Below are 9,681 nucleotides of genomic sequence, written 5' to 3' on the forward strand. Positions count from 1 at the left end.
GATCACACTATGAGGCTCTATGTTCTACTGATTACGCTATAAGGCTCTATGTTCTACTGATCACACTATAAGGCTCTATGTTAAACTGATCACAGTATAAGGCTCTATGTTCTACTGATCACACTATAAGGCTCTATGTTAAACTGATCACACTATAAGGCTCTATGTTATACACTATAAGGCTCTATGTTATACATATCACACTATATGTTTTTGTGGGTATAGATATGATTTTCCTTCTTCGATAGAGCCAATGGATGTGTTTCAGCGATGTTCCTCTCCACGGATCCCATTGCTAAATATACAAACACACACATTTTTTTCAGTCTCTCAAAGACTACAACTTCTGTTGGGCAGTTCTTCATGCTTGTAAATGTAATCCCTTTGCCTGTGCACATGTTCAACTAGTCTACCCTAATGTTGATGTTATGCTGGCACAGTTCAACTGCCGTTCAAACTGTACAATAGAGTATAATTCAGTTTAGTTTTTTTGTCTTACAGACGATACCTTGTGGTGCCTGGGCTTCTTCATGGAGTGGATTCTAGATACAGAAACAGGATTCCTTTGCCAGAACAGTATTCCGTGAACTGTATCCCTCTCGAGGGATTAGACATTTTGCTGGATTTCAAGCAGATGACTCATGAGGACCTGAAAGTCAGTTTGAGCTGTATGTTTCTTTGGAATGGCACTTTCATTCTGATCACCTCTCCCATCACCTGCTGTTCACCAGTTCTCTTTGGCTATAGATTGTTACACCAGATAATGTGATTTAACATATTTCGTATCCATTACTGGGAGTTATAGGATAGACACTGTTTGGTGTAGCACAGAGAATTTTAGACCAAAATTAGCAATGCCGTCTTCGTCCTCGATTTGGGGAAACAGGAGTCACATAAAATGTCTGTGTCCAGTTGCAGGGGGTCCGTTTGAATGCTGTTATTAAAATCATTTTCTTGATAGACTGACCTGTATGTCATAAAGTAATGATGGACTGTTGTTTCTCTTTGCTTATTTGAGCTGTTCTTGCCATAATATGGACATAATTTGGAAATAGGGCTATCTCAGGTGATTACCTCATGAAGCTGTTTGAGAGAATGCCAAGAGCGTGCAAAGCTGTCTTCAAGGCTAAGGGTGGCTACTTTGAAGAATCTCAAGTATAAAATATATTTAGAATTGATTAACACTTTTTTGCTTACTACATGATTCCATATGTGTTATTTCATAGTTTTGATGTCTTCATTATTATTCTACAATGTAAAAAATAAAGAAAAACCCTTGAATGAGTCGGTGTGTCCAAACTTTTGACTGGTAGTGTAGGTCCTAGATGGCAGGAAGCCCCAGTGACATACTGGGCTATACTCACTAACCTCTGTAGTGCCTTACAGTCGGATGCCGAGCAGTTGCCATAACAGGCGGTGATGCAACCAGTCATGCAGCTTTTTGAGCATATGTGGACCCATGCCAAATCTTTTCAGTCTCCTGAGGGGGAAAAGGCGTTGTCGGGCCCTCGTCACGACTGTCTTGATGTGTTTGGATCATGATAGTTTATTGGTGGTGTGGACACCAAGGAACTTGAAACTCTGGATCCGCTCCACTACAACCCACGGGGACGTGTTCGGCCTCCTTTTTCCTGTAGTTCACGATCATCTCCTTTTTCTTGCTCATGTAGAGGGAGAGGTTGTTGTCCTGGCACCACACTGCCAGGTCTCTGACCTCCTCCCTATAGATTGTCTCATCGTTGAGGGAGAGGTTGTTGTCCTGGCACCACACTGCCAGGTCTCTGACCTCCTCCCTATAGATTGTCTCATCGTTGAGGGAGAGGTTGTTGTCCTGGCACCACACTGCCAGGTTTCTGACCTCCTCCCTATAGATTGTCTCATCGTTGAGGGAGAGGTTGTTGTCCTGGCACCACACTGCCAGGTCTCTGACCTCCTCCCTATAGATTGTCTCATCGTTGTCGGTGATCAGGCCTACCACCGTTGTGTTGTCGGCAAACGTAATGATGGTGTTGAAGTCGTGCTTGGCTACGCAGTTGTGGGTGAACAGGGAGTACAGGAGGGGACTAACCACGCACCCCTGAGGGGCCCCAGTGTTGAGGCTCTGCATGGCAGATGTGTTGTTGATAGGGTTTCACATTTTGCAAATATTCAGAGCTGGAAACTTTCCGTGGGAATTGAAGGGAATATATTGGAATTAACATGAATACCATTTAAATATAGATGTTTTTTGCATTGGATATAGTTACCATATCATATAGAGACAGAAACCTTTTACCTTATCATAAGTTATTAAATGATTAAATCATTCCAATAGAAAAAAAAACTATTTAGTTACGAATTGAACTTTAGTTGACTCTTCACATGGGATGATTTCACTGAACAACAAAAGGGAATATTGAATGATCCATCACATCTCCCAAAAACGTTTTCAACATACATCTGTCAAATGATAGTCTAGAAACTAAAGCTTTGGTTGTCTTCCTCTCAGGCTTCCATGTCTTCTCCCTGGACCTTCTCAATGTCCACCTCTTGAACATCAGACTCTGAGGCCTCATCTTCACTGTCACTTTCCAACCTTGTTGAGGATGGCTCGTTGTCAGGCCCAAAAAGCCTACAATTACCCCGGATGGACACCCATTTTTCAACCCTTGTATTGGTCAGCATGTTGCGTGATTTGGTGTGTGTGTTCCCAAACAAGGACCAGTTGCGCTCTGAGGCGGATGATGTTGGTGGGATTTGGAGGATGATGGAGGCAACAGGGGAAAGAGCCTCAGATACACAAAGTCCCTTCCACCAGGTGGCTGATGAGATATGTTGGCACGACTGCCATATTGCATCTCCATCCTAAAGCCCTTGCTTGGAAGTGTACTTCGCCAGACTGCCAAGAACCTTGCCCTCGTCCAGGCCAAGGTGGCGAGACACGGTAGTGAGGACACCATAGGCCTTGTTGATCTCTGCACCAGACTGGATGCTCTTGCCAGCATACTTGGGGTCCAACATGTACGCTGCAGTGTGTAGGGGCTTCAGGCAGAAGTCTTCACGCTTTTTGATGTATTTCAGAACTGCAGTTTCCTCTGCTTGTAGCAACAGTGAAGTGGGCAGGGCAGTACGGATTTATTCTCTTACATCTGCAAGCAGAGTCTGAACATCAGACAGGATGGCATTGTCTCCCTCAATCCATGTAATGGCTACTGCTATAAGTGTCAGGTGTTTCAGGCTGCTTATCACTCTCTCCCAAAATACATAATCGAGGAGGATCCTCTTGATGGGACTGTCTATATCGGCAGACTGCGATATGGCTATTTCTTGGTGAGACTCCTTCCCCTCCAGTAGACTGTCAAACATGATGACAACACCACCCCGACAGGTATTGCTGGGCAGCTTTAATGAGGTTCTCTTATTCTTCTCACTTTGCTTGGTGAGGTAGATTGCTGCTACAACTTGATGACCCTTCACATACCTAACCATTTCCTTGGCTCTCTTGTAGAGTGTATCCATTGTTTTCTGTGGCATGATGTCCTTGAGCAGCAGATTCAATTCATCAGCAGCACAGCCAATGGGTGTGATGTGAGGGTAGGACTCCACTTTAGACCAAACAGCCGTCATGTTCGCAGCATTGTCTGTCACCAGTGAAAATACCATCTGTGGTCCTAGGTCATTGATGAATGCCGCCAGCTCATCTGCAATGTAGAGACGGGTGTGTCTGTTGTCCCTTGTGTCTGTGCTCTTGTGGAATACTGGTTGAGGGGTGGAGATGATGTAGTTCATTATTCCTTGTCCACGAACATTCAACCACCCATCAGAGATAATAATACAGTTGGCTTTCTCTATGATTTGCTTGACCTTCACTTGAACTCTGTTGAACTCTGCATCCAGCAAATGAGTAGATAAAGCATGTCTGGTTGAAGGGGTGTATGCTGGGAGAAGAACATTCTGAAATCTCTTCCAATTCACATTGCCTGTGAGAATTAGCTGTACATGTGATGGAAGCACTGTGCATGCAAAGGGTTGCAAATCCATTGAATTGGGGATAATTTAACCAAAATATGCCACTAGACATAGAATTGCCAAAAAAAGTTAATTGTTATAAGCAAACTTTTTGGGATGAATTTAAGCAAAATCCCCCAAATTCCCGGGCTTAACTTCCCGGAAATTTACTGGAAAGTTTCCAACGCTTTGCAACCCTATTTGTTCCCTACCCTCACCACCTGGGGGGCGGCCCGTCAGGAAGTCCAGGATCCAGTTGCAGAGGGAGGTGTTTAGTCCCAGGATCCTTAGCTTAGTGAAGAGCTTTTTTTTTTAATACTTATTTTGCACCATAATTTGCAAATAAATTCATTACAAATCCTACAATGTGATTTTCAGGATTTTTTTTCTCATTTTGACTGTCATAGTTGAAGTGTACCTATGATGAAAATTACAGGCCTCTCTCATCTTCTTAAGTGGGAGAACTTGCACAATTGGTGGCTGACTAAATACTTTTTTGCCCCACTGTATGTACTGTATGTGTACGATGTATATATGTACTATGTATATATGTACTGTATGTGTACGCGACCAATACACTTGGTTTTGATTAGAATGTCTGGCAAATACACATATAAACAAAAAATTCAAAACAAGAAATCAAGAAGTGGCAGAAGGGGTCCAATTTAACGATACAGAGTAGATATATGAATGATAATATTATACAGACGCTGTCATCCAAAGCGACTTTACAGTCATACGTTTTATACGTACGGATGGTCCCATGAATTAAACCAACTACATTTCACTTGGACTCGTGTTCCATAGGCCGACGTGCATTTTGAGGGAACAACAAAAAAAGATACCAAGGCAAGCATCACACCGCTCTTCTCCCAGAATTCTCTTTTCTCTTTTCAAACTCAGGTCAGGCTATCTAGCTGACAGCCCTGTGTCTCAAACTCAGGTCAGTAATAACCACTACAGCCCTGTGTCTCAAACTCAGGTCAGTAATAACCACTACATCCTGTGTCTCAAACTCAGGTCAGGCTATCTAGCTGACAGCCCTGTGTCTCAAACTCAGGTCAGGCTAACCACTCCATCCCTGTGTCTCAAACTCAGGTCAGGCTAATAACCACTACATCCCTGTGTCTCAAACTCAGGTCAGGCTATCTAGCTGACAGCCCTGTGTCTCAAACTCAGGTCAGACTATCTAGCTGACAGCCCTGTGTTTCAAACTCAGGTCAGGCTATCTAGCTGACAGCCCTGTGTCTCAAACTCAGGTCAGTAATAACCACTACAGCCCTGTGTCTCAAACTCAGGTCAGTAATAACCACTACATCCTGTGTCTCAAACTCAGGTCAGGCTATCTAGCTGACAGCCCTGTGTCTCAAACTCAGGTCAGTAATAACCACTCCATCCCTGTGTCTCAAACTCAGGTCAGTAATAACCACTACATCCCTGTGTCTCAAACTCAGGTCAGGCTATCTAGCTGACATCTCTGTGTCTCAAACTCAGGTCAGTAATAACCACTACAGCCCTGTGTCTCAAACTCAGGTCAGGCTATCTAGCTGACATCTCTGTGTCTCAAACTCAGGTCAGACTATCTAGCTGACAGCCCTGTGTCTCAAACTCAGGTCAGGCTATCTAGCTGACAGCCCTGTGTCTCAAACTCAGGTCAGGCTATCTAGCTGACAGCTCTGTGTTTCAAACTCAGGTCAGGCTATCTAGCTGACAGCCCTGTGTCTCAAACTCAGGTCAGTAATAACCACTACAGCCCTGTGTCTCAAACTCAGGTCAGGCTATCTAGCTGACAGCCCTGTGTCTCAAACTCAGGTCAGTAATAACCACTACAGCCCTGTGTCTCAAACTCAGGTCAGTAATAACCACTACAGCCCTGTGTTTCAAACTCAGGTCAGGCTACAAAGTTGACAGTAGATGGCAGAGTGGGGAAATCAGACTAGAGTAGAAGAACATCAAGGAAAATAATATTGACAATCAGACAGTATTTCCCTGTTCTTTCTCTGAGCCGTAACCATGGAAACCATGCATTTACAAGGCAGAGAAGAGAGGGAAAGGATTGTGTGTTTCTCTTCTTCTGACAGGTACAGTACTTGACAGGGAAACAGGAGGAGCCCCTGCCCTAGTTTATCCCAGACCATCCTCTACTAAAACTAACCCACTTCCTCCATCACTTTCCTATCTGATACGCTCTCTTTGTTCCCCCAGGCAGAGCATGGTCTGCAACACTATGCGTCACTTACAGATAACAAGATAGTTCTCTCTCGGTCTCTGTCTCTGTCTCTCTCTCTCTGTCTGTCTCCTCTCTCTGTCTCCTCTCTGTCTCTCTCTCTGTCTCTGTCTCTCTCTCTCTCTCTCTCTCTGTCTCTGGGAAACATGTGTTAACATTGCTAAAGCAAGTGAGGTAGATAATATACAAAAGTGAAATAAACAATAAAAATTAACAGTAAACATTACACTCACAGAAGTTTCAAAACAATAAAGACATTACAAATGTCATATTATATATATATACAGTGCCTTGCGAAAGTATTCGGCCCCCTTGAACTTTGCGACCTTTTGCCACATTTCAGGTTTCAAACATAAAGATATGAAACTGTATTTTTTTGTGAAGAATCAACAACAAGTGGGACACAATCATGAAGTGGAACAACATTTATTGGATATTTCAAACTTTTTTAACAAATCAAAAACTGAAAAATTGGGCGTGCAAAATTATTCAGCCCCCTTAAGTTAATACATTGTAGCGCCACCTTTTGCTGCGATTACAGCTGTAAGTTGCTTGGGGTATGTCTCTATCAGTTTTGCACATCGAGAGACTGAAATTTTTTCCCATTCCTCCTTGCAAAACAGCTCGAGCTCAGTTAGGTTGGATGGAGAGCATTTGTGAACAGCAGTTTTCAGTTCTTTCCACAGATTCTCGATTGGATTCAGGTCTGGACTTTGACTTGGCCATTCTAACACCTGGATATGTTTATTTTTGAACCATTCCATTGTAGATTTTGCTTTATGTTTTGGATCATTGTCTTGTTGGAAGACAAATCTCCGTCCCAGTCTCAGGTCTTTTGCAGACTCCATCAGATTTCCTTCCAGAATGGTCCTGTATTTGGCTCCATCCATCTTCCCATCAATTTTAACCATCTTCCCTGTCCCTGCTGAAGAAAAGCAGGCCCAAACCATGATGCTGCCACCACCATGTTTGACAGTGGGGATGGTGTGGTCAGGGTGATGAGCTGTGTTGCTTTTACGCCAAACATAACGTTTTGCATTGTTGCCAAAAAGTTCAATTTTGGTTTCATCTGACCAGAGCACCTTCTTCCACATGTTTGGTGTGTCTCCCAGGTGGCTTGTGGCAAAATTTAAACGACACTTTTTATGGATATCTTTAAGAAATGGCTTTCTTCTTGCCACTCTTCCATAAAGGCCAGATTTGTGCAATATACGACTGATTGTTGTCCTAGGACAGAGTCTCCCACCTCAGCTGTAGATCTCTGCAGTTCATCCAGAGTGATCATGGGCCTCTTGGATCTCTTTCTTCTCCTTGTATGAGCTGAAAGTTTAGAGGGACGGCCAGGTCTTGGTAGATTTGCAGTGGTCTGACTTCCATTTCAATATTATCGCTTGCACAGTGCTCCTTGGGATGTTTAAAGCTTGGGAAATCTTTTTGTATCCAAATCCGGCTTTAAACTTCTTCACAACAGTATCTCGGACCTGCCTGGTGTGTTCCTTGTTCTTCATGATGCTCTCTGCGCTTTTAACGGACCTCTGAGACTATCACAGTGCAGGTGCATTTATACGGAGACTTGATTACACACAGGTGGATTGTATTTATCATCATTAGTCATTTAGGTCAACATTGGATCATTCAGAGATCCTCACTGAACTTCTGGAGAGAGTTTGCTGCACTGAAAGTAAAGGGGCTGAATAATTTTGCACGCCCCATTTTTCAGTTTATGATTTGTTAAAAAAGTTTGAAATATCCAATAAATGTTGTTCCACTTCATGATTGTGTCCCACTTGTTGTCGATTCTTCACAAAAAAATACAGTTTTATATCTTTATGTTTGAAGCCTGAAATGTGGCAAAAGGTCGCAAAGTTCAAGGGGGCCGAAAACTTTCGCAAGGCACTGTATATACATACAGTGTTTTAACAATGTACAAATGGTTAAAGGACACAAGATAAAATAAATAAGCATACATATGGGTTGTATTTACAATGGTGTGTGTTCTTCTCTGGTTGCCCTTTTCTCGTGGCAACAGGTCACAAATGTTGCTGCTGTGATGGCACACTGTGAAATTTCACCCAGTAGATATGGGAGTTTATCAAAATTGGATTTGTTTTCGAATTCTTTGTGGATCTGTGTAATCTAAGGGAAGTATGTCTCTCTAATATGGTCATACATTGGGCAGGAGGTTAGGAAGTGCAGCTCAGTTTCCACCTCATTTTGTGGGCAGTGAGCACATAGCCTGTCTTCTCTTGATAGCCATGTCTGCCTACGGCGGCCTTTCTCAATAGCAAGGCTATGCTCACTGAGTCTGTACATAGTCAAAGCTTTCTTTAATTTTGGGTAGGTCACAGTGGTCAGGTATTCTGCCGCTGTGTACTCTCTGTGTAGGGCCAAATAGCATTCTAGTTTGCTCTGTTTTTTTGTTAATTCTTTCCAATGTGTCAAGTAATTATCTTTTTGTTTTCTCATGATTTGGTTGGGTCTAATTGTGTTGCTGTCCTGGGGCTCTGTGGGGTCTGTTTGTGTTTGTGAACAGAGCCCCAGGACCAGCTTGCGTAGGACCTACCCCCCTCTCTCTCTGTCTGTCTCCTCTCTGTCTCTCTCTCTCTCTGTCTCTCTAAAGGCTCCTAGCCAAAGTCGGCCCACTTCCTTCAAAGACGTTCGCTTGAAAATCTGGGAAGAAAGCAGCAATAGTACAGTTTGATATAGTGTAGCTAGTATACACTTCCTCAAACTAGTCAGAACCCTTGCCTGTCAGCCCCACCCCCTGTCCTGTCAGCCCCACCCCCTTGCTTGTCAGCCCCACCCCCTTGCTTGTCATCCCCACCCCTTGCCTGTCAGCCCCACCCCCTTGCTTGTCAGCCCCACCCCCTTGCCTGTCAGCCCCACCCCCTGGCCTGTCAGCCCACCCCTGGCCTGTCAGCTCCACCCCTGGCCTGTCAGCCCCACCCCCTGGCCTGTCAGCCCCACCCCCTGGCCTGTCAGCCCCACCCCTTGCCTGTCAGCCCCACCCCTTCCTTACACACACAGCACTCTGTTTCACACTCTGAAACAGTTTCTCACTCTGAAATAATAATGCTGTGACATTTATTATTTAACCTTTATTTAACGAGGCAAGTCAGTTAAGAACAACTTCTTATTTACAATGACGGCCTACCAGGGAACAGTGGGTTAACAGCCTGTTCAGGGGCAGAACGACAGATGTTTACCTTGTAGCTCGGGGATTCAATCTAGAAGCCTTTTGGTTATTTGCCCAAAGCTCTAACCACTAGGCTACCTGCCGCCTCTACACTCTAACCACTAGGCTATCTGCTGCCTCTACACTCTAACCACTAGGCTATCTGCTGCCTCTACACTCTAACCACTAGTCTACCTGCTGCCTCTACACTCTAACCACTAGGCTACCTGCCGCCTCTACACTCTAACCACTAGGCTATCTGCTGCCTCTACACTCTAACCACTAGGCTATC

At 44.0% G+C, this 9,681-nt stretch overlaps 1 protein-coding gene across 2 annotated transcripts in view; it reads left to right on the top strand.

Annotated features, from left to right (window-relative positions):
• The window catches only part of rab27b (RAB27B, member RAS oncogene family), a 106,023-nt gene that overhangs the window by 38,843 nt on the left and 57,499 nt on the right, over positions 1–9,681 (top strand). The gene's annotated exons all lie outside the window — the stretch shown is intronic.

This window comes from Oncorhynchus tshawytscha, linkage group LG09 (assembly GCF_018296145.1).
Source record: "Oncorhynchus tshawytscha isolate Ot180627B linkage group LG09, Otsh_v2.0, whole genome shotgun sequence".
Taxonomy (NCBI): Eukaryota; Metazoa; Chordata; class Actinopteri; order Salmoniformes; family Salmonidae; genus Oncorhynchus; species Oncorhynchus tshawytscha.